Raw genomic sequence first — 26,111 nt, 5'->3', positions numbered from 1 at the left:
CACATTTCTAAACAATTAGAAGAGATGGACTGACACATAGTGTATCTTGTGTACATTTACAAAAACACAAACTCTCTTTGTAATCTTATCAGACTTTCAAACTATTTTTTTAAATTAGTGATTATTTTTACTGTATAATTCTATTTATTATTCCTTTTTAGAATAAGAATATAAACAAAAATTTGCTCTATGACTTTGTCTAACAGAAAAAAATGAAACTTGCGTCTATTTATGCGGTTATTTTTAGTTACCTAGTAATATACAATATATTGAACTAACACGTACACTCATCATAATGCAGCCATGCGATTTTTCGTTTATGAACATAGCATTATTTAGGACCAATTTTTTTTACAAAAGATGCTTGGAGAAATCAGGTATACCCATTAGGAGAAAACAAGACCCCTTTACTCAAAAAAAATTTAAGAAACTAGAACAGACACAAAATAGACAGTGACATTCATAACAAACTAATATTTAAAATTGATTAGAGTAACACCTTTTTAAGTAATCAATTAAAGTTTAAATTCACTACATTTTTTCAATAATTATTTTGTGTATGAAATTGTGTATCGGAAAATGCGGGAATTAGAAATAAGATAGTCCTAAAAAAAATCCACAGATCTTGGGTAAAATACTCATCAAATGAAGTACTGTAAATGTGTAGTTTCACGCGCTAGTTTCAGGTCTTTTCTTTTTATAAAAACTATCGAGTTTGATCCAACTACCCGTATTTTTGTGCAGAATTTTTTTTCTCTATCAGGCACACTTAAAATTATAGCATAATAATGTCAGTTTAATTTAAAAAGAGAACTGAACAATGTAAAGATATATAAGGAAAAAAGCCACTTCCGGCCCAATTTGTGATTTAACTTTTTAATCAAAGAAACGAAACGGACTAGTCCAACATAGCCCATTGAATGTTTCTTATAATCTAAGTGTAGAACTTTAAAAAGTTTTTTGTTTTATTTATTTCAAAACCTCTTGATAGTCAGTGTTTGGTAAGTTAGAGAAACTTCTAGATCTATTCGAGATATCCAATCCTATTTAACAAGGCATTGTTCTTATATAAACTTTCGCATAGAAATCTAGTCGTTTGAAGTGTTAATAGTGGTAGTAGTTTTTAGTTATCAGTCTCTGGTCTGAAAATGGCATGTCTAACTACTCAATAAATAGATATTTCTAAAAATATGTCATGGAAGTAAAATGTGTGAAGTATTACATAAAATAAGAAAACAAACTAAGCCAGTGTGTAGCTCTCTGAATATAAGAGGGACACAGAGGATTCTATTAGAAAAATATTTTATTTCATTTTAAAGGTTAGCTTGTTTATTTGATTAAAAAAAAAAAGCTTCATATATTTTAACGAGAAAAACTTTCCGTACAAATATAAAGTCGACAAAAGAGCCTAGCATATATAACCTGCAGCAAAGTTATTTATTTCTATTTTTTAATCATTAAAATTAAACAAACTCACACACATTATTAACTTAGATCATTTCTATGTCCACTTGAAGACTACCTTCAATACAACCGCACATTCAACAATCATTTAAATATCTACTACAACATGATATAATAGTTCCAATAAGATTTTGAGGGACTAAAGAAAGATTATTTTTTACATAGCATTACAAAAGGCTTTAACTCTTCAGGGTGCGATTTTTTTGAAAGCACTCTTAGAGAATCAAATTGAAAGATTCCACAAACAGTGTTCATTCTTTTTCTTCCTTTCTTTAGATTTTAAAATTTTGAACCCACATTGAATAAATCACATTTTTTTTGGTCTAGATCTATTTGTACGTATGTAAACATTTATCAGTTGAAGTCTGAAGGCAATTGATCATAATGTATATGTTTTGTGTAGTCTTATAAAATTGTGTACTCCTCCCAAAGTTGTCAAGTCAAGACATTTATTTCATTTAATATACTAGTGTAAATATATTGAAAGACACTTTATCAAGATTTGATTCACATCATTTTTTTCTCTCAAATTACTCTCAATATGACTAATGAGAAGTCAGTTGCTATGGCAACATAACCGTTGCGTGTCTATTGCAAGTTAATAAAAACAAAAACTTTCCAAATCCGATAGAAGCATACATGAAACAAACAACTGAAGAAACATAAACAAACTTAACTGACATGACAACATCAAGTAATTTGTTCTCCTTGTCCAATAACCTTGACATTGTTCTCTGTTCTGAAACAAAGTTGCTCTTTAACCAATGTCACTTCACAGTGCTGTAGGAGACAAAGTTGCTCTTTAACCAATGTCACTTCACAGTGATGTAGGAGACAAAGTTGCTCTTTAACCAATGTCACTTCACAGTGATGTAGAAGACAAAGTTGCTCTTTAACCAATGTCACTTCACAGTGATCTAGGAGACAAAGTTGCTCTTTAACCAATGTCACTTAACAGTGCTGTAGGATACAAAGTTGCTCTTTAACCAATGTCACTTAACAGTGCTGTAGGAAACAAAGTTGCTCTTTAACCAAGGTCACTTCACAGTGATGTAGGAGACAAAGTTGCTCTTTAACCAAGGTCACTTCACGGTGATGTAGGAGACAAAGTTTCTCTTTAACCAATGTCACTTCACAGTGATGTAGGAAACAAAGTTGCTCTTTAACCAATATCACTTCACGGTGATGTAGGAGACAAAGTTGCTCTTTAACCAAGGTCACTTCACAGTGATGTAGGAGACAAAGTTGCTCTTTAACCAAGGTCACTTCACAGTGATGTAGGAAACAAAGTTGCTCTTTAACCAAGGTCACTTCACAGTGATGTAGGAGACAAAGTTGCTCTTTAACCAAGGTCACTTCACAGTGATGTAGGAAACAAAGTTGCTCTTTAACCAAGGTCACTTCACAGTGATGTAGGAGACAAAGTTGCTCTTTAACCAAGGTCACTTCACAGTGATGTAGGAGACAAAGATGCTCTTTAACCAAGGTCACTTCACAGTGATGTAGGAGACAAAGTTGCTCTTTAACCAATGTCACTTCACAGTGATGTAGGAAACAAAGTTGCTCTTTAACCAATATCACTTCACGGTGATGTAGGAGACAAAGTTGCTCTTTAACCAAGGTCACTTCACAGTGATGTAGGAGACAAAGTTGCTCTTTAACCAAGGTCACTTCACAGTGATGTAGGAGACAAAGTTGCTCTTTAACCAAGGTCACTTCACAGTGATGTAGGAGACAAAGTTGCTCTTTAACCAAGGTCACTTCACAGTGATGTAGGAGACAAAGTTTCTCTTTAACCAATGTCACTTCACAGTGATGTAGGAGACAAAGTTGCTCTTTAACCAATGTCACTTCACAGTGATGTAGGAGACAAAGTTGCTCTTTAACCAATGTCACTTCACAGTGATGTAGGAGACAAAGTTGGTCTTTAACCAATGTCACTTCACAGTTGTGGTGAAATAGTTACTATTTGTTTATGTTTGTGTAACGTCGTGAGAATGTGTTCACAACATTGATCTAGTGTGCTACAGTCCAAGTCTCTTTCGTCAGTTCATGTGTCGTTCTAGTTTAATAAAGCCTTGTTTTAGGTTACTCTTCAGTGTTCCTTTATTTCTTATTACAATTTATTAAACTAGAAATTTTCAATTCCATGGATCTATGTGCCTCACGTATCTTTTTTGGATTTTCGTTCAACACTATTCTCAGTCTGTAAGTAAAAGTAGTAATACAAATGGAACGTCTATTTAGGCCAAAAGAGCTAGACATAGAGCCTAGCTCGCCATCGGCTGCCGAGAAGTGGCTGCACTGGCTGAGAACATTTGAGAATTTCATCTCCTCAGTCTCTCATTGCGAGATTGACAAAAAGAAATTACTAGAAAACTACGTTTCTTCGAGCGTATTTCAGTACATAAGTGAGTGTACAACGTTCGAAGAATCAATCAAAGTTCTACAAAATGTCTACGTGAAGCCTAAAAGCGAAATTTTTGCACGGCACATGATAACTCTTTGTCGACAAGAGAACGGACAAACCGTTGACTCCTTCCTACTTAAGCTTAAAAGTATGGCCAAAGACTGTGACTTCAAAGCTGTCACCGCTGAAGAACACAGAGATATCTTCGTTAGAGACGCCTTCATTACTGGACTGGCTTCAAACAGCATAAGGCTGCGACTCTTAGAGAAATCTACTCTAACTCTACAGTGCGCCTATGAAGAGGCAAGACAACTCGAATATGCCCATAACCATGCCATGGCGTATAACATCCACTCTGAAACTCCCTGTGGAGCTAGCGCCGACGAGGAGAGCCTTTCTCCAATGACAAAAGTAGAACACGAGGTGAGTGCGGCGACTAGTAAAAGATGTTTCTTTTGTGGAAACAGCCCACATCAACGCTTTAGATGTCCGGCCCGTGACGCTACATGCAACTTGTGCGGTAAGAGGGGCCATTTCCAGAAAGTCTGTAAATCGACCAGACAGACACTCAAATCTACAACCTCAGCCATAGTGAAAGCAGATGATGACACGTCTCGGACTACAACCGTTGGATCTTCCTGGGCATCGACACCAGCGTCCGGTCTTACTAAATCTACTATTTCAATACTCGTCAATGGAGTACCATTGAAGGCTCTCGTAGATACGGGGAGCAGTGAAAGCTATATATCTTCTTCAATTGCTAAAAGGTACAAATGGAAATTAGAAACGTCCAGAAACAGAATCTACATGGCCTCTACACATCTTTCTCGCACTACTCACGGCCATATTTTCGCTAAAATAAAGTACAAAGATGAACAATATGAAAGTGTTAAGCTCTCACTACTAGATGGACTAGTATCTGATGTAATCTTAGGGCTAGATTTCATCAGCCAGCACGAAAAACTGATGATCCCATTTGAAGGAAAACGAAGCACTCTCCAGGTCTGTACGCTGAAAGCTGCACGAGTTGAAGCCCCTCGCCTCTTCGCTAATCTGGCTCCTAACTGCCATCCCATAGCCACTAAATCTAGAAAATATTCTATGCCTGACTCCAAATTCATTCAAACTGAAATCAAGAGACTTCTATCTGACAAAATTATTGAGCCTTCCACGTCCCCGTGGCGAGCCCAGATAATTGTAACAACGAATGAAAGGCACAAAAAGAGAATGGTTATCGACTATAGCCAAACCATCAATCGATTCACTTACCTCGACGCGTATCCCGTGCCGAAAGTGGATGAACTGGTGCAGGAAATATCTAAATACTCAATGTACAGTACATTTGACCTCAAAAGCGCTTACCACCAGATACCTATCAAGGATGATGAAAAGCAGTACACGGCGTTCGAGGCTGGCGGAAAGCTTTATCAGTTTTGCCGCATTCCTTTTGGAGTGACAAACGGAGTCGCCGCATTTCAAAGGACGATCAACACAATAATTGAGGAGGCAGGGCTACAGGACACGTTCGCTTACGTGGATAACGTTACCATCTGCGGACTTGACTCCATTAGCCACGATCAGAATCTACAGAGATTTCTCAATGCCGCTAAAAAGTACGGTATCACCTTCAACAATGATAAAAGTGCTATTGCGACTAATAAAGTATGCCTCCTAGGCTACGAAATCTCACAAGGGCAATTAAGACCAGACCCCGAAAGATTTCAAGCATTGAGAAACCTACCTCCACCACAAGACATGAAATCACAAAAGCGGGTGATTGGACTACTGTCCTATTATTCTCAATGGATCCCAAATTTCTCCAACAAGATCCATTTATTGGTGAACAACAAAGCCTTTCCTCCCCCTGAACAAGTACAACAAGCTTTTAAACAGCTAAAACACGAACTTGAAAACGCTGCTGTGTCGACGATAGACTACAATCGACCACTAACAGTCGAAACAGATGCCTCTGACATTGCGATTGCCGCCACTCTTAATCAAGACGGCCGTCCTGTCGCCTTCTTTTCAAGAACACTCACTAATAGTGAACGCAGACACTCAGCAGTGGAAAAGGAAGCATACGCTATCGTAGAAGCCCTGAGAAAATGGCAACATTACCTTATCAGTAGACCCTTCACATTGGTTACAGATCAACGCTCAGTGTCTTTTATGTTTGACCAGCAGAACAAGGGCAAGATCAAAAACGAAAAGATTCAAAGATGGCGACTGGAGCTTAGTTGTTTCCAATATGACGTCGTATATCGACCCGGGAAACAAAACGCTGCGGCGGATACCTTTTCAAGGAACCACTTTGCGTCAGCAATGACTGGAGAAGACCTCAAACTGTTACACAACAACCTCTGTCACCCAGGGGTCACGAGACTCCTCCATTTCGTTCGGACCAAGAACTTACCTTTTTCCTGCGAGGACGTCCGCAAAGTGGTAAACCAATGTAAAACTTGCGCTGAACTGAAGCCTAGATTCTTCAAACAGTTTTCAGGCACCCTCATCAAAGCTACCCAACCATTTCAGAGAGTAAGCATTGATTTTAAGGGGCCACTCCCATCTGCTACTCACAATAAATACTTATTAACAATGGTGGATGAGTACTCACGCTTCCCATTTGCCTACCCATGTCCCGATATGTCCTCATCCACTGTCATAAAGTGTTTCAATCAGCTGTTTTCCTTTGTTGGGATGCCAGAGTACGTCCATTCTGACAGAGGTACGTCCTTTATGTCGAGGGAGGTGCAATCCTTTCTGCACGAGAGGGGAATAGCTACAAGTAGAACAACCGCCTTTAATCCTTCAGGCAACGGACAAATTGAACGACTAAACAAAACTCTATGGAACGCTGTTACTTTAGCACTGAAAGACCTCGATCTCCCGATCTCGAGATGGGAGCTTGTCTTGAACCAGGCCCTATACTCGATTAGATCATTACTATCTACGGCAACAAACGAAACTCCACATGAGAGAGTTTTCCGGTTCAACCGGAAATCCTCCTTCGGGATATCTATCCCCACTTGGCTATCTAGCCCAGGTAGAGTGTTGCTGAGAAGAGAGAACCGATCTTCAAAGTATGATCCTCTCACGGAGGAAGTCGAATTGCTGATGTGCAACCCCCAATATGCTGTCGTACGGTTGCCCAGCGGTAAAGAGGAGACGGTCTCTCTAAGACGCTTGGCTCCCACCCCCTCCCCATCCACAACAACAAGTGAACCTTCGTTCTTCCCTCAGGGTGAGGATAATGAATATCCTCCAGAAACTCAAAACACGGAAGTACCAGTCAACACCCCTACGGTGATACAAGAAAGGAAAGAACCCCTGGTAGGCTCTGAGGACCTCCGAGCGCTTCCTCTTGAAAATACCCCACTTGACGCTCAGGAACTCACTAGTGACTCCCAAACTGTAGAACAGGATAGTCAACCCCGTTACAACTTGAGAGAGAGAAGAACCAGACCGAACTATAGAGTCTAGAGTTGTTCCTTTATTGCACTACATATGTTCTACATAAACTGGCATTGTTTATCTCTTGCTACTGATATTAGAGTTACTTTTCACTTACTTACGTACATGTCTACTTACTACACTATTTGTTAATATTTAAAACAGAAACTAGTAATTGTTTATAAGTCATACAACAGATACTGGTTTTTAGGTTTCTTTGCATCACCATTCACTATTGTTTACAAGAGAAATTAATATTTCGACACTATTTATTGATCTATTGTATTACAGGCACTGGCATTCTCTTTTATTTATGCTATTGGCCTACTATATTACTATACTTGCTATTTTAATTCTAGGCGGGGTGAATGTGGTGAAATAGTTACTATTTGTTTATGTTTGTGTAACGTCGTGAGAATGTGTTCACAACATTGATCTAGTGTGCTACAGTCCAAGTCTCTTTCGTCAGTTCATGTGTCGTTCTAGTTTAATAAAGCCTTGTTTTAGGTTACTCTTCAGTGTTCCTTTATTTCTTATTACAATTTATTAAACTAGAAATTTTCAATTCCATGGATCTATGTGCCTCACGTATCTTTTTTGGATTTTCGTTCAACACTATTCTCAGTCTGTAAGTAAAAGTAGTAATACAAATGGAACGTCTATTTAGGCCAAAAGAGCTAGACATAGAGCCTAGCTCGCCATCGGCTGCCGAGAAGTGGCTGCACTGGCTGAGAACATTTGAGAATTTCATCTCCTCAGTCTCTCATTGCGAGATTGACAAAAAGAAATTACTAGAAAACTACGTTTCTTCGAGCGTATTTCAGTACATAAGTGAGTGTACAACGTTCGAAGAATCAATCAAAGTTCTACAAAATGTCTACGTGAAGCCTAAAAGCGAAATTTTTGCACGGCACATGATAACTCTTTGTCGACAAGAGAACGGACAAACCGTTGACTCCTTCCTACTTAAGCTTAAAAGTATGGCCAAAGACTGTGACTTCAAAGCTGTCACCGCTGAAGAACACAGAGATATCTTCGTTAGAGACGCCTTCATTACTGGACTGGCTTCAAACAGCATAAGGCTGCGACTCTTAGAGAAATCTACTCTAACTCTACAGTGCGCCTATGAAGAGGCAAGACAACTCGAATATGCCCATAACCATGCCATGGCGTATAACATCCACTCTGAAACTCCCTGTGGAGCTAGCGCCGACGAGGAGAGCCTTTCTCCAATGACAAAAGTAGAACACGAGGTGAGTGCGGCGACTAGTAAAAGATGTTTCTTTTGTGGAAACAGCCCACATCAACGCTTTAGATGTCCGGCCCGTGACGCTACATGCAACTTGTGCGGTAAGAGGGGCCATTTCCAGAAAGTCTGTAAATCGACCAGACAGACACTCAAATCTACAACCTCAGCCATAGTGAAAGCAGATGATGACACGTCTCGGACTACAACCGTTGGATCTTCCTGGGCATCGACACCAGCGTCCGGTCTTACTAAATCTACTATTTCAATACTCGTCAATGGAGTACCATTGAAGGCTCTCGTAGATACGGGGAGCAGTGAAAGCTATATATCTTCTTCAATTGCTAAAAGGTACAAATGGAAATTAGAAACGTCCAGAAACAGAATCTACATGGCCTCTACACATCTTTCTCGCACTACTCACGGCCATATTTTCGCTAAAATAAAGTACAAAGATGAACAATATGAAAGTGTTAAGCTCTCACTACTAGATGGACTAGTATCTGATGTAATCTTAGGGCTAGATTTCATCAGCCAGCACGAAAAACTGATGATCCCATTTGAAGGAAAACGAAGCACTCTCCAGGTCTGTACGCTGAAAGCTGCACGAGTTGAAGCCCCTCGCCTCTTCGCTAATCTGGCTCCTAACTGCCATCCCATAGCCACTAAATCTAGAAAATATTCTATGCCTGACTCCAAATTCATTCAAACTGAAATCAAGAGACTTCTATCTGACAAAATTATTGAGCCTTCCACGTCCCCGTGGCGAGCCCAGATAATTGTAACAACGAATGAAAGGCACAAAAAGAGAATGGTTATCGACTATAGCCAAACCATCAATCGATTCACTTACCTCGACGCGTATCCCGTGCCGAAAGTGGATGAACTGGTGCAGGAAATATCTAAATACTCAATGTACAGTACATTTGACCTCAAAAGCGCTTACCACCAGATACCTATCAAGGATGATGAAAAGCAGTACACGGCGTTCGAGGCTGGCGGAAAGCTTTATCAGTTTTGCCGCATTCCTTTTGGAGTGACAAACGGAGTCGCCGCATTTCAAAGGACGATCAACACAATAATTGAGGAGGCAGGGCTACAGGACACGTTCGCTTACGTGGATAACGTTACCATCTGCGGACTTGACTCCATTAGCCACGATCAGAATCTACAGAGATTTCTCAATGCCGCTAAAAAGTACGGTATCACCTTCAACAATGATAAAAGTGCTATTGCGACTAATAAAGTATGCCTCCTAGGCTACGAAATCTCACAAGGGCAATTAAGACCAGACCCCGAAAGATTTCAAGCATTGAGAAACCTACCTCCACCACAAGACATGAAATCACAAAAGCGGGTGATTGGACTACTGTCCTATTATTCTCAATGGATCCCAAATTTCTCCAACAAGATCCATTTATTGGTGAACAACAAAGCCTTTCCTCCCCCTGAACAAGTACAACAAGCTTTTAAACAGCTAAAACACGAACTTGAAAACGCTGCTGTGTCGACGATAGACTACAATCGACCACTAACAGTCGAAACAGATGCCTCTGACATTGCGATTGCCGCCACTCTTAATCAAGACGGCCGTCCTGTCGCCTTCTTTTCAAGAACACTCACTAATAGTGAACGCAGACACTCAGCAGTGGAAAAGGAAGCATACGCTATCGTAGAAGCCCTGAGAAAATGGCAACATTACCTTATCAGTAGACCCTTCACATTGGTTACAGATCAACGCTCAGTGTCTTTTATGTTTGACCAGCAGAACAAGGGCAAGATCAAAAACGAAAAGATTCAAAGATGGCGACTGGAGCTTAGTTGTTTCCAATATGACGTCGTATATCGACCCGGGAAACAAAACGCTGCGGCGGATACCTTTTCAAGGAACCACTTTGCGTCAGCAATGACTGGAGAAGACCTCAAACTGTTACACAACAACCTCTGTCACCCAGGGGTCACGAGACTCCTCCATTTCGTTCGGACCAAGAACTTACCTTTTTCCTGCGAGGACGTCCGCAAAGTGGTAAACCAATGTAAAACTTGCGCTGAACTGAAGCCTAGATTCTTCAAACAGTTTTCAGGCACCCTCATCAAAGCTACCCAACCATTTCAGAGAGTAAGCATTGATTTTAAGGGGCCACTCCCATCTGCTACTCACAATAAATACTTATTAACAATGGTGGATGAGTACTCACGCTTCCCATTTGCCTACCCATGTCCCGATATGTCCTCATCCACTGTCATAAAGTGTTTCAATCAGCTGTTTTCCTTTGTTGGGATGCCAGAGTACGTCCATTCTGACAGAGGTACGTCCTTTATGTCGAGGGAGGTGCAATCCTTTCTGCACGAGAGGGGAATAGCTACAAGTAGAACAACCGCCTTTAATCCTTCAGGCAACGGACAAATTGAACGACTAAACAAAACTCTATGGAACGCTGTTACTTTAGCACTGAAAGACCTCGATCTCCCGATCTCGAGATGGGAGCTTGTCTTGAACCAGGCCCTATACTCGATTAGATCATTACTATCTACGGCAACAAACGAAACTCCACATGAGAGAGTTTTCCGGTTCAACCGGAAATCCTCCTTCGGGATATCTATCCCCACTTGGCTATCTAGCCCAGGTAGAGTGTTGCTGAGAAGAGAGAACCGATCTTCAAAGTATGATCCTCTCACGGAGGAAGTCGAATTGCTGATGTGCAACCCCCAATATGCTGTCGTACGGTTGCCCAGCGGTAAAGAGGAGACGGTCTCTCTAAGACGCTTGGCTCCCACCCCCTCCCCATCCACAACAACAAGTGAACCTTCGTTCTTCCCTCAGGGTGAGGATAATGAATATCCTCCAGAAACTCAAAACACGGAAGTACCAGTCAACACCCCTACGGTGATACAAGAAAGGAAAGAACCCCTGGTAGGCTCTGAGGACCTCCGAGCGCTTCCTCTTGAAAATACCCCACTTGACGCTCAGGAACTCACTAGTGACTCCCAAACTGTAGAACAGGATAGTCAACCCCGTTACAACTTGAGAGAGAGAAGAACCAGACCGAACTATAGAGTCTAGAGTTGTTCCTTTATTGCACTACATATGTTCTACATAAACTGGCATTGTTTATCTCTTGCTACTGATATTAGAGTTACTTTTCACTTACTTACGTACATGTCTACTTACTACACTATTTGTTAATATTTAAAACAGAAACTAGTAATTGTTTATAAGTCATACAACAGATACTGGTTTTTAGGTTTCTTTGCATCACCATTCACTATTGTTTACAAGAGAAATTAATATTTCGACACTATTTATTGATCTATTGTATTACAGGCACTGGCATTCTCTTTTATTTATGCTATTGGCCTACTATATTACTATACTTGCTATTTTAATTCTAGGCGGGGTGAATGTGGTGAAATAGTTACTATTTGTTTATGTTTGTGTAACGTCGTGAGAATGTGTTCACAACATTGATCTAGTGTGCTACAGTCCAAGTCTCTTTCGTCAGTTCATGTGTCGTTCTAGTTTAATAAAGCCTTGTTTTAGGTTACTCTTCAGTGTTCCTTTATTTCTTATTACAACAGTGATGTAGGAAATAAAGTTGCTCTTTAACCAATGTCACTTCACAGTGATGTAGGAGACAAAGTTGCTCTTTAACCAATGTCACTTCACAGTGATGTAGGAGACAAAGTTGCTCTTTAACCAATGTCACTAAACAGTGCTGTAGGATACAAAGTTGCTCTTTAACCAATGTCACTTCACAGTGATGTAGGAGACAAAGTTGCTCTTTAACCACGGTCACTTCACAGTGATGTAGGAGACAAAGTTGCTCTTTAACCAATGTCATTTCACAGTGATGTAGGAGACAAAGTTGCTCTTTAACCAATGTCACTTCACAGTGATGTAGGAGACAAAGTAGCTCTTTAACCAATGTCACTTCACAGTGATGTAGGAGACAAAGTTGCTCTTTAACCAATGTCACTTCACAGTGATGTAGGAGACAAAGTTGCTCTTTAACCAATGTCACTTCACAGTGATGTAGGAGACAAAGTTGCTCTTTAACCAATGTCACTAAACAGTGCTGTAGGATACAAAGTTGCTCTTTAACCAATGTCACTTCACAGTGATGTAGGAGACAAAGTTGCTCTTTAACCAAGGTCACTTCACAGTGATGTAGGAAACAAAGTTGCTCTTTAACCAAGGTCACTTCACAGTGATGTAGGAGACAAAGTTGCTCTTTAACCAAGGTCACTTCACAGTGATGTAGGAGACAAAGTTGTTCTTTAACCAAGGTCACTTCACAGTGATGTAGGAGACAAAGTTGCTCTTTAACCAATGTCACTTCACAGTGATGTAGGAAACAAAGTTGCTCTTTAACCAATATCACTTCACGGTGATGTAGGAGACAAAGTTGCTCTTTAACCAAGGTCACTTCACAGTGATGTAGGAGACAAAGTTGCTCTTTAACCAAGGTCGCTTCACAGTGATGTAGGAGACAAAGTTGCTCTTCAAACCAAGGTCACTTCACAGTGATGTAGGAGACAGAGTTGCTCTTTAACCAAGGTCACTTCACAGTGATGTAGGAGACAAAGTTTCTCTTTAACCAATGTCACTTCACAGTGATGTAGGAGACAAAGTTGCTCTTTAACCAATGTCACTTCACAGTGATGTAGGAGACAAAGTTGCTCTTTAACCAATGTCACTTCACAGTGATGTAGGAGACAAAGTTGCTCTTTAACCAATGTCACTTCACAGTGATGTAGGAAACAAAGTTGCTCTTTAACTAATGTCACTTCACAGTGCTGTAGGAGACAAAGTTGCTCTTTAACCAATGTCACTTCACAGTGATGTTGGAAACAAAGTTTCTCTTTAACCAATGTCACTTCACAGTGATGTAGGAGACAAAGTTGCTCTTTAACCAATGTCACTTCACAGTGATGTAGGAGACAAAGTTGCTCTTTAACCAATGTCACTTCACAGTTATGTAGAAGACAAAGTTGCTCTTTAACCAATGTCACTTCACAGTGATGTAGAAGACAAAGTTGCTCTTTAACCAAGGTCACTTCACGGTGATGTAGGAAACAAAATTGCTCTTTAACCAATGTCACTTCACAGTGATGTAGGAGACAAAGTTGCTCTTTAACCAATGTCACTTCACAGTGATGTAGGAGACAAAATTGCTCTTTAACCAATGTCACTTCACAGTGATGTAGGAGACAAAGTTGCTCTTTAACCAATGTCACTTCACAGTGCTGTAGGAAACAAAGTTGGTCTTTAACCAAGGTCACTTCACAGTGATGTAGGAAACAAAGTTGCTCTTTAACCAATGTCACTTCACAGTGATGTAGAAGACAAAGTTGTTCTTTAACCAATGTCACTTCACAGTGATGTAGGAGACAAAGTTGCTCTTTAACCAATGTCACTTCACAGTGATGTAGGAGACAAAGTTGCTCTTTAACCAATGTCACTTCACGGTGATGTAGGAGACAAAGTTGCTCTTTAACCAATGTCACTTCACAGTGATGTAGGAGACAAAGTTGCTCTTTAACCAATGTCACTTCACGGTGATGTAGGAGACAAAGTTGCTCTTTAACCAATGTCACTTCACTGTGCTGTAGGAGACAAAGTTGCTCTTTAACCAATGTCACTTCACAGTGATGTAGGAGACAAAGTTTCTCTTTAACCAATGTCACTTCACTGTGATGTAGAAGACAAAGTTGGTCTTTAACCAAGGTCACTTCACAGTGATGTAGGAAACAAAGTTGCTCTTTAACCAATGTCACTTCACAGTGATGTAGAAGACAAAGTTGTTCTTTAACCAATGTCACTTCACAGTGATGTAGGAGACAAAGTTGCTCTTTAACCAATGTCACTTCACAGTGATGTAGGAGACAAAGTTGCTCTTTAACCAATGTCACTTCACGGTGATGTAGGAAACAAAGTTGCTCTTTAACCAATGTCACTTCACAGTGATGTAGGAGACAAAGTTGCTCTTTAACCAATGTCACTTCACAGTGATGTAGGAGACAAAGTTGCTCTTTAACCAATGTCACTTCACGGTGATGTAGGAGACAAAGTTGCTCTTTAACCAATGTCACTTCACAGTGATGTAGGAGACAAAGTTGCTCTTTAACCAATGTCACTTCACAGTGATGTAGGAGACAAAGTTTCTCTTTAACCAATGTCACTTCACTGTGATGTAGAAGACAAAGTTGGTCTTTAACCAAGGTCACTTCACAGTGATGTAGGAAACAAAGTTGCTCTTTAACCAATGTCACTTCACAGTGATGTAGAAGACAAAGTTGTTCTTTAACCAATGTCACTTCACAGTGATGTAGGAGACAAAGTTGCTCTTTAACCACGGTCACTTCACAGTGATGTAGGAGACAAAGTTGCTCTTTAACCAATGTCACTTCACGGTGATGTAGGAGACAAAGTTGCTCTTTAACCAATGTCACTTTACAGTGCTGTAGGAGACAAAGTTGCTCTTTAACCAATGTCACTTCACGGTGATGTAGGAAACAAAGTTGCTCTTTAACCAATGTCACTTCACAGTGATGTAGGAGACAAAGTTGCTCTTTAACCAATGTCACTTCACAGTGATGTAGGAGACAAAGTTGCTCTTTAACCAATGTCACTTCACAGTGATGTAGGAAACAAAGTTGCTCTTTAACTAATGTCACTTCACAGTGCTGTAGGAGACAAAGTTGCTCTTTAACCAATGTCACTTCACAGTGATGTAGGAAACAAAGTTGCTCTTTAACTAATGTCACTTCACAGTGCTGTAGGAGACAAAGTTGCTCTTTAACCAATGTCACTTCACAGTGATGTTGGAAACAAAGTTTCTCTTTAACCAATGTCACTTCACAGTGATGTAGGAGACAAAGTTGCTCTTTAACCAATGTCACTTCACAGTGATGTAGGAGACAAAGTTGCTCTTTAACCAATGTCACTTCACAGTTATGTAGAAGACAAAGTTGCTCTTTAACCAATGTCACTTCACAGTGATGTAGAAGACAAAGTTGCTCTTTAACCAAGGTCACTTCACGGTGATGTAGGAAACAAAATTGCTCTTTAACCAATGTCACTTCACAGTGATGTAGGAGACAAAGTTGCTCTTTAACCAATGTCACTTCACAGTGATGTAGGAGACAAAATTGCTCTTTAACCAATGTCACTTCACAGTGATGTAGGAGACAAAGTTGCTCTTTAACCAATGTCACTTCACAGTGCTGTAGGAAACAAAGTTGGTCTTTAACCAAGGTCACTTCACAGTGATGTAGGAAACAAAGTTGCTCTTTAACCAATGTCACTTCACAGTGATGTAGAAGACAAAGTTGTTCTTTAACCAATGTCACTTCACAGTGATGTAGGAGACAAAGTTGCTCTTTAACCAATGTCACTTCACAGTGATGTAGGAGACAAAGTTGCTCTTTAACCAATGTCACTTCACGGTGATGTAGGAGACAAAGTTGCTCTTTAACCAATGTCACTTCACAGTGATGTAGGAGACAAAGTTGCTCTTTAACCAATGTCACTTCACGGTGATGTAGGAGACAAAGTTGCTCTTTAACCAATGTCACTTCACTGTGCTGTAGGAGACAAAGTTGCTCTTTAACCAATGTCACTTCACAGTGATGTAGGAGACAAAGTTTCTCTTTAACCAATGTCACTTCACTGTGATGTAGAAGACAAAGTTGGTCTTTAACCAAGGTCACTTCACAGTGATGTAGGAAACAAAGTTGCTCTTTAACCAATGTCACTTCACAGTGATGTAGAAGACAAAGTTGTTCTTTAACCAATGTCACTTCACAGTGATGTAGGAGACAAAGTTGCTCTTTAACCAATGTCACTTCACAGTGATGTAGGAGACAAAGTTGCTCTTTAACCAATGTCACTTCACGGTGATGTAGGAAACAAAGTTGCTCTTTAACCAATGTCACTTTACAGTGATGTAGGAGACAAAGTTGCTCTTTAACCAATGTCACTTCACAGTGATGTAGGAGACAAAGTTGCTCTTTAACCAATGTCACTTCACGGTGATGTAGGAGACAAAGTTGCTCTTTAACCAATGTCACTTCACAGTGATGTAGGAGACAAAGTTGCTCTTTAACCAATGTCACTTCACAGTGATGTAGGAGACAAAGTTTCTCTTTAACCAATGTCACTTCACTGTGATGTAGAAGACAAAGTTGGTCTTTAACCAAGGTCACTTCACAGTGATGTAGGAAACAAAGTTGCTCTTTAACCAATGTCACTTCACAGTGATGTAGAAGACAAAGTTGTTCTTTAACCAATGTCACTTCACAGTGATGTAGGAGACAAAGTTGCTCTTTAACCACGGTCACTTCACAGTGATGTAGGAGACAAAGTTGCTCTTTAACCAATGTCACTTCACGGTGATGTAGGAGACAAAGTTGCTCTTTAACCAATGTCACTTTACAGTGCTGTAGGAGACAAAGTTGCTCTTTAACCAATGTCACTTCACGGTGATGTAGGAAACAAAGTTGCTCTTTAACCAATGTCACTTCACAGTGATGTAGGAGACAAAGTTGCTCTTTAACCAATGTCACTTCACAGTGATGTAGGAGACAAAGTTGCTCTTTAACCAATGTCACTTCACGGTGATGTAGGAGACAAAGTTGCTCTTTAACCAATGTCACTTCACTGTGCTGTAGGAGACAAAGTTGCTCTTTAACCAATGTCACTTCACAGTGATGTAGGAGACAAAGTTTCTCTTTAACCAATGTCACTTCACTGTGATGTAGAAGACAAAGTTGCTCTTTAACCAATGTCACTTCACAGTGATGTAGAAGACAAAGTTGCTCTTTAACCAATGTCACTTCACAGTGCTGTAGGAGACAAAGGGACAAGTGTGTGTACGTAGACCAGATTGAAATCATAATCATGGTGGGTTAGAAATACAACAATCAATTCGTATTTAATGTGAAAGCGTTCCAATGTGATTCTCTTATCATTTCTGTAGTGACATTGCAATTTAGCTTTAACGGTAGGGTCTAAATAGTATTACTTTATCAAATTAGATATAATATCCGATACATGTTCTCTAAAACTAACTATAGAATTACAAATGGTAATTTATTTCACATTTGAAATTAAAGTTGTTGTTTTTTTAATTTTTTGCAGGTCAAGCTATACGAAATCTGTCTAGAATCCCTCACTAAAACATGGGACTTGGAGAAGGCTCGGGCAAAGGTGTACTGTGTCCAGGACTACTGTGGGCTATCCTGTGGTTTCTGATTCTGTGGTTCATGGTCTGGCCCATCGCCTTCTTCATTGCTTGGCTGTACGTTATTCTAATCCCATTCTCCGCCTGCAGTGAGCCGCTCAAAGTAGTGTGTGAAGCCATCCTCAAACTAGTTAAGCTCCCGTTGACATGCGCAGAGAATATGATCGCCATGAAGCCTTTATGTGGAAGAACTCCTCCATGAACTCTAGATTGACTTATACATTTATACACATTTTTGTGTTATCTCTTTGTGAATATGCGAAACTTGGGCAGAAGACAATTGATAGCTTTAGATTAAAATAAACTATGTGAATCATTAACAATTTGATTTAAGAAAATCGCCTTTCATTAAAAATGTGCAAAGCCTTCTAAGTGCCGGAATTTGTATTGCAAGGACATTCCGTAGCAGATTTAGAAGGAAATGATTTTGTCAGTTTTTTGTGTGTATAGGAATACAAAATGTTTGTCATCCAAGTCCTTGTGCCCTAAAAACGTGTTTGTATGTGTGTCACGTGACTAAAATGTACCACTAGAAATATCAGTATTTACAACGGAAAAGAGGCAGCAACCTTAACCCATTGAAGCGTGAAGTCCTCTCCCAATAACAATCATGTTATCCATAGCCTGAATAATATACTGCTGATTAACTTCTTTCTTTTTAAATGTTTCTAATTAACATATTTCTAATTAACATACTGCTGATTAACCAATTATCGATTTTCATATTTCCTTTGATTGGGCATGATGAAAGCAATGAACAAGTTGACCTAGTTTTGGAACATTGTATTGTTAGAGTGTCAACATCTTCCTGAGGGTTAGAATCTTTTGAGAACGAGGTAGAAACATCCTAAAACAACAGCCGACATCCTGAATGATCAATGTAGACAGAACAGTTGTTTAATCTGTAGACTAAGTCCTAAAACAACTCACCGACATCCTGAATGATCAATGTAGACAGAACAGTTGTTTAATCTGTAGACTAAGTCCAAAAACAACTCACCGACATCCTGAATGATCAATGTAGACAGAACAGTTGTTCAATCTGTAGACTAAGTCCTAAAACAACAGCCGACATCCTGAATGATCAATGTTGACAGAACAGTTGTTCAATCTGTAGACTAAGTTGTTTGTGACTGTTCATCTTGTATTAAGAATTATGTCTGACTGAATGAATGTCCAGGTGTACTATTTGAGTAGCCTACTTGTTATTCAACTTTTTTCTAGAAAGTATTTGTTAACATATTTATTTGCTCTATCTTATTATATACACATATGAATCATAAAATATTTATATGAAAATAAATAAATACTTTTTTTTGAAATATAAATGTTTTTTTTTTGTTTTAGTGTATTTCACAAATCAGTGAACTTGTTTTCATCTGAATCATGTACAACATCTTACAAACATCAAACAAATTTAGTTTTGAAACAACACTACATCACATTCAAATTAAATCGATAAAGTTTTAAACCAACAAAGAGTGTGTGATTTGTTATAAAAATAAAATGACATAAACATTTAATGTGTGTTCAGATATAAACACACAGTTTGTGATATAAACACACAGTTTGTGATATAAACATACAGTTTGTGATATAAACATACAGTTTGTGATATAAACATACATACAGTTTGTGATATCAATACACAGTTTGTTATATAAAAATACAGTTTGTGATATAAACACACAGTTTGTGATATAAACATACAGTTTGTGATATAAACATACAGTTTGTGATCACATATAAACATGCAATGTATTATCTGTTATAAGCATACGATGTCTAATCTGATTTAAACATAGAATGTGTAATTGTATAAAAACATAAAATAACAACATCATTTCATTTGTTTGTATCAGCATTGAGTTCACAAAACCAATTAGTAGAGTTTTATCTCTGTGTGTCATTGAAGCAGAAAAAGAAAAGACTGTTGAAAGAGATAAGTTTAATGAAGATAAGCTCAATGAAGATAAGCTCAATGGAGATAAGCTCAATGGAGATAAGCTCAATGAAGATAAGCTCAATGAAGATAAGCTCAATGGAGATAAGCTCAATGAAGATAAGCTCAATGGAGATAAGCTCAATGGAGATAAGCTCAATGAAATACATTAGTTTCTGTTTCTGTGCCCAACATGTGTCAGAGAGTGTCATGTGATCAACATGTGTCAGAGAGTGTCATGTGATCAACATGTTCCAGAGAGTGTCATGTGATCAACATGTGTCAGAGAGTGTCATGTGATCAACATGTGTCAGAGAGTGTCATGTGATCAACATGTGTCAGAGAGTGTCATGTGATCAACATGTGTCAGAGAGTGTCATGTGATCAACATGTGTCAGAGAGTGTCATGTGATCAGCATGTTCCAGAGAGTGTCAAGTGATCAACATGTTCCAGAGAGTGTCAAGTGATCAGCATGTTCCAGAGAGTGTCATGTGATCAACATGTGTCAGAGAGTGTCATGTGATCAACATGTGTCAGAGAGTGTCATGTGATCAACATGTGTCAGAGAGTGTCATGTGATCAATGTGACAGGTGGGGAAATGTGACGTGTGTTTGGCACGTTTTATGTCTAGGGGATGATTATTTTTAAAGCTATCACACCCCCACTTATCAGCATATGAATCGGGAGCAGGCACGCAACGAGACAAGCAATGAAAGATAGATACAAAAGTTAAAATAAAAGAATATTTATTTACATAAATATACATATAAGAATAAAAAGGGGGAGGGTTTGCATCTATCTCTAGTGAATAATGTGTTTAATCATCACTCTGGCACCTATTAAGAGAGTATGTCACTTTGTTCTCTGACTTAGCTGGTATTCCTGTTGATGTCGTAGCTGGCTGTGTCCTGGCTTGAGGTTCTGCAGCTGGAGGTGGCGCTCTAGCGGATAGAGGGACGCCGGTGATATAGTTCTTGTGGAGTCTCAATCCCCAAAATCTAATATCTGTAGTGGGCACAGTAGGGCGGGTGGCCGGCTACCGTGGGCACAGGGTTACTGCGGGCAGAGCTGATTTGCCGTGTGCAGCGTAGTTGACAGGATATGTCCAGTGAGTTGCAGAGGGTTGGCGTAGCTATGACGTCTCACACAGATCTGAGTCCATAGGGACGTCGCACCTAATAGCTTGATTGACAGGTGGGCTGTCGAATAGGCGGGCAATGCCGATAGCGCCAAGTGATAGAGTTGAGTAGATCTCAGTAGGCAAGTGCAGCGCTGAATAGCACTAAACACATAGGCAGTAGTTGAGTGGCGTCGAGTAGACACTGAACTGCAAATAGCAAATAAATAGGCAGACACCTGAGGGAGGCACCAGGTATTCCTCTAGGAGGGAGAATAAATGATATAGTCCAGACTCGATCGACAGCGATAGAGGAGTGAAAGGGTCTGGCTTGATTTGAATCTACTTATATACAGGCCTGGAGAATGTGGGCGGACACAGGAAATGTCCTAGGCTAAGATTTATCTTACAACTGGGTGGATTTGACTCGAGGTGGGAGTCGCACCTTGGAATATCACGCGGTGTGTTGACCAGGGTAATCTCTTAGATCAAAGAGAGACGTGAGAGAAGGGGGGGGGGATTAGCTTGCATTCAAACCAAGGTGGTGTAAACCGCGACCGTCCTTCAGACATCCGGCGGGTAAGACAAAAGAGATTGTGTGTTTACCTTTCCCCGATCAAGGGCAGATAAATGAAAGGACGCGCTTTAGCTATCTCCAATGTGGTCAACTAGGTCTAGCCTGGAGAGGAAAAGGTGGCGCGGGTGAAGAAATTGGGGTTAGGACGGGGAAATAATTAAAATAAAATAAATAAATGATGAAAAATAATAATTAATACTGTGATAATTTAGAGTGACTCTGACAGCGAGTTTTTGACTTGTCACATACGCCGCCGCCAAGATGGATCTATCGCAGAAGATCCATAAAGTGTGAGCAGACTGATGTCACTCTAACTTTAAGATCAGTGGTTATCACAGCATTAGAAAAAAAAATCTGGGAAAATAAAGGGATAGCCATGCCAGGAGGAGAGTCTGTCCAAGTTTGTCCATGGTCTACTTTCTGTCCCTGAGTACGGAGTCACCTGGGTGAAACATATGGAGTTGCTTGGGAGAGTAGATTGGGCGATTGGATGAGTAATAATTCCTTCCTGGGGCGGATTGGGGAGCGTAATTGGGGCTCAGGTGGGGTGCCCAAGGCTCGTGTGCTCGTTGGGGCTTACCTCCGAAGCCGCTGTGAGGCGCTTCTTGATGAGAGTAAGTAGTCAGCTTACCTCTGTATCGTCTGACACGATCAATGTCAGGGAAGAGTGGCCTGATAAAGAATGTGGAGTTCTGATCGAGAACGTCCCCACGAGTGCGACGATTCGGCTTACATCGTGGCTTCCTGACACGGTCAATGCCAGGGGAAGGTTGATATTGAATGGTGGCTGAGGAGCCATGGTGAGAAATGCTTTCACGAGCGCGAGGGTTCGGCTTACATCGTGACTTCCTGACACTATCGATGTCAGGGGGAGGTTGATTCGGAATGGTGGCTGAGGAGCCATGAAGAGGAGTGAGTCCACGAGAGCAAGGGTTCATCTTACCTCGGGGCATTCCGACACTGTCAATGTCAGAGGAATGTTGCATGATTTTGGCTGAGTAGCCCGGGTCAAGTAGACCTTCACAAGCGCGGGTATACGACTTAACCCGTGACCTCCCAGCAGTGTCAATGCCAGGGCGGTGTGGTTTGAGCTTCGCTGATGAGTCGGGACTGGGCGTGTTAGTGTGGCGACCAGGGCTTCCAACCTGCTGGTTGCTGCCACCTTTCTGCTTCGTCGATCTACCGACGGGCAGAGAGAAGTATGGCTTGCTGACTACTCCAAGAGGGACATATTTGGAGCCTAGAATGAAGTCATACACTGGCGTGTCCATAACGGCGGCGTCAATGGTGCCATGTACGTACCTACACTCTACGTGTACCCTCGCGACAGGTAGAACCTGCGGAGGAGTGCCACGGTCTATGGACTGGATTGTCACTGTTCCACCAGTGAGATCCGATGGGTCAATCAGCGTTCTATTTATAACCGCGCCGAACGAACAGCCTGAGTCGTAAAGGCCCAAGACTTCAACACCATTGGCCAGAATGTTCTCTATTCCCGGAGGAGAAGAGGCGGGGTGAGGTAGCACGGGTGGGAGTTCTGGTTGGCCGAGTTCAATGGCAGTGGGTTGAGAGGCCACGGCCATCGTGGAGACGAAGTATGTGTCCTCCTCCGGTTGGTCAGAAGGATCGATCGCGGAGGGTTGAGAGGCTGGCGTCACCGTAGATAGGGTCCGTGGGGCCTGCTGCTGCCGTTGTGGAGTGGGTCTACTGTCACGCGCGCCATGACGTGCGTCACGCTGAGAGTAGTTAGCCTGGTTATAGTGAGACTGGTGGTTGGGGCGGTTATTGTGGTTGTTAGGGGCTGATTGCCGGCCTGGTGCCTGGTTATGCTGGGGAGTTTTAGGAGGAAGGTTTGACGGAGCAGGAGAAGTTGGTTGGTCTGTTTGCTGGTCTATCGCGGTTGCTTTACCTTTTAAGTCCTTTCGGGCGTTCAAGTACCGGTCAGCGGCGGAAGCTATGGCAGCGGGTGCAGTTGCTTGTTGCTCCTTGACATAAACTCTGACCTCTGGGGACATGCACTCCAAAAGTTGCTCAGAGAGTATGAGGCATGCTAGGCCATCAAAAGTCTCCGGCAATTGGCTGAGGGCGTGCCACCTGACAAGGTACTTGTCCAGCCTCTCGCAGAGGTTGCCGTAGGTCTCTCTGCGTTCGAGGCGGGAACTTCTGAACTTTTTGTGGTAGGCCTCGGCGGTCAGCTCGAACTGGATAAGTAGCGCCTGCTTGAGGGCTGCGTAGTCTTCTCGCTGGCCGGAGGGAAGTTTGGAGTAAACTTCGTAGGCTTTGCCTCGGAGGCATTGGGATAGCCGGAAGCACCATTTCTCCTCTGGCAGACCGTAGAATCGTGCTACTTCCTCAAATCGGACAAGATAAACTTCGATGTTCTCTGTCTTGTCGTCGAAGTGCTCCATTGGCATGTGGGGTAGGCCGTTCAAGGAACTTTGAAAGGATGTGGGGCTAGCCGGGCGGGACTCGGAAGAAGCCTGGCGGGCGGCCTCGCTCTCTTTGTCCGCGGCTATCTTTTCTCTCGCCGTTATTTGTTGCTCTCTTTCTCGCTCGGTGACTTCCTTAGCGATAGCTATTTCAGCTTCCTTTTTACCCTTCTCTTTTATAGATAGCACGGCCAATTCGTGCTCCCTTGCTAATCTCCTTTCTTCCTTTTCGTCTTCCTTCTCCTTTCTTTTTTCTTCCCTTTCGTCTTCCTTTCTTTTTTCTTCCTTTTCGTCTTCCTTCTCCTTTCTTTTTTCTTCCTCTCTTTCAAACGCCTCAAATCGTGCTCTCACTAATTCTTTCCGTTCTGCCTCATCGTCAAATAAGGTGGCCGCGAAATCCTTCAATTCAGCTATTTTCTGCTTCATGTCAGAGTCCGCTTTCGAGCGTGTGCCGCTGGCCATAATGATGAGGGGTGGGAGATGAGAGGTACTAGGATGGTGGAGGGGCAGATAGAATGGATAGTAGGATTGAGCTAGAATTAAAGAAAGTGGGTTAGTGAAAGTGAGTCGCTGGTTATAGGAAAGAGTGCAAAAGGAATGTGGTGTCTGCCTAAGTTAATCACAAATTCCTGCAATGAAATATTACAAATAAGATGCAATAATAATAATTATCAAATATGACAGAAGTGACACTCTTGATAATGCGAAGTGATGATACTTATAAATATTTTTAAAAAAAAATATTGATATGGAATTTTAGTTATTGCTGCCTGTTCGTGCCTGCTGTACTAATGGGTTAAATCCAGGACGGGCTCGCCAAAATGTGACAGGTGGGGAAATGTGACGTGTGTTTGGCACGTTTTATGTCTAGGGGATGATTATTTTTAAAGCTATCACACCCCCACTTATCAGCATATGAATCGGGAGCAGGCACGCAACGAGACAAGCAATGAAAGATAGATACAAAAGTTAAAATAAAAGAATATTTATTTACATAAATATACATATAAGAATAAAAAGGGGGAGGGTTTGCATCTATCTCTAGTGAATAATGTGTTTAATCATCACTCTGGCACCTATTAAGAAAGTATGTCACTTTGTCCTCTAACTTAGCTGGTATTCCTGTTGATGTCGTAGCTGGCTGTGTCCTGGCTTGAGGTTCTGCAGCTGGAGGTGGCGCTCTAGCGGATAGAGGGACGCCGGTGATATAGTTCTTGTGGAGTCTCAATCCCCAAAATCTAATATCTGTAGTGGGCACAGTAAGGCGGGTGGCCGGCTACCGTGGGCACAGGGTTACTGCGGGCAGAGCTGATTTGCCGTGTGCAGCGTAGTTGACAGGATATGTCCAGTGAGTTGCAGAGGGTTGGCGTAGCTATGACGTCTCACACAGATCTGAGTCCATAGGGACGTCGCACCTAATAGCTTGATTGACAGGTGGGCTGTCGAATAGGCGGGCAATGCCGATAGCGCCAAGTGATAGAGTTGAGTAGATCTCAGTAGGCAAGTGCAGCGCTGAATAGCACTAAACACATAGGCAGTAGTTGAGTGGCGTCGAGTAGACACTGAACTGCAAATAGCAAATAAATAGGCAGACAATCGAGGGAGGCACCAGGTATTCCTCTAGGAGGGAGAATAAATGATATAGTCCAGACTCGATCGATAGCGATAGAGGAGTTAAAGGGTCTGGCTTGATTTGAATCTACTTATATACAGGCCTGGAGAATGTGGGCGGACACAGGAAATGTCCTAGGCTAAGATTTATCTTACACGTGGGTGGATTTGACTCGAGGTGGGAGTCGCACCTTGGAATATCACGCGGTGTGTTGACCAGGGTAATCTCTTAGATCAAAGAGAGACGTGAGAGAAGGGGGGGGGGATTAGCTTGCATTCAAACCAAGGTGTCGTAAACCGCGACCGTCCTTCAGACATCCGGCGGGTAAGACAAAGAGATTGTGTGTTTACCTTTCCCCGATCAAGGGCAGATAAATGAAAGGACGCGCTTTAGCTATATCCAATGTGGTCAACTAAGTCTAGCCTGGAGAGGAAAAGGTGGCGCGGGTGAAGAAATTGGGGTTAGGACGGGGAAATAATTAAAATAAAATAAATAAATGATGAAAAATAATAATTAATACTGTGATAATTTAGAGTGACTCTGACAGCGAGTTTTTGACTTGTCACAATCAACATGTGTCAGAGAGTGTCATGTGATCAACATGTGTCAGAGAGTGT

At 41.2% G+C, this 26,111-nt stretch overlaps 1 long non-coding RNA gene across 1 annotated transcript; it reads left to right on the top strand.

Annotated features, from left to right (window-relative positions):
- The first annotated feature begins 873 nt into the window (after positions 1-873).
- Positions 874-18,918, top strand: LOC129927261 (uncharacterized). Its single transcript, XR_008778905.1, has 2 exons — positions 874-1,001; positions 17,713-18,918. It is a non-coding gene; the product is annotated as an uncharacterized LOC129927261 (long non-coding RNA).
- The last annotated feature ends 7,193 nt before the right edge of the window (positions 18,919-26,111 follow it).

The sequence above is a fragment of the Biomphalaria glabrata genome, chromosome 7 (genome assembly GCF_947242115.1).
Source record: "Biomphalaria glabrata chromosome 7, xgBioGlab47.1, whole genome shotgun sequence".
NCBI lineage: Eukaryota > Metazoa > Mollusca > Gastropoda > Planorbidae > Biomphalaria > Biomphalaria glabrata.
This window is presented reverse-complemented; position numbering and strand designations above follow the sequence as displayed.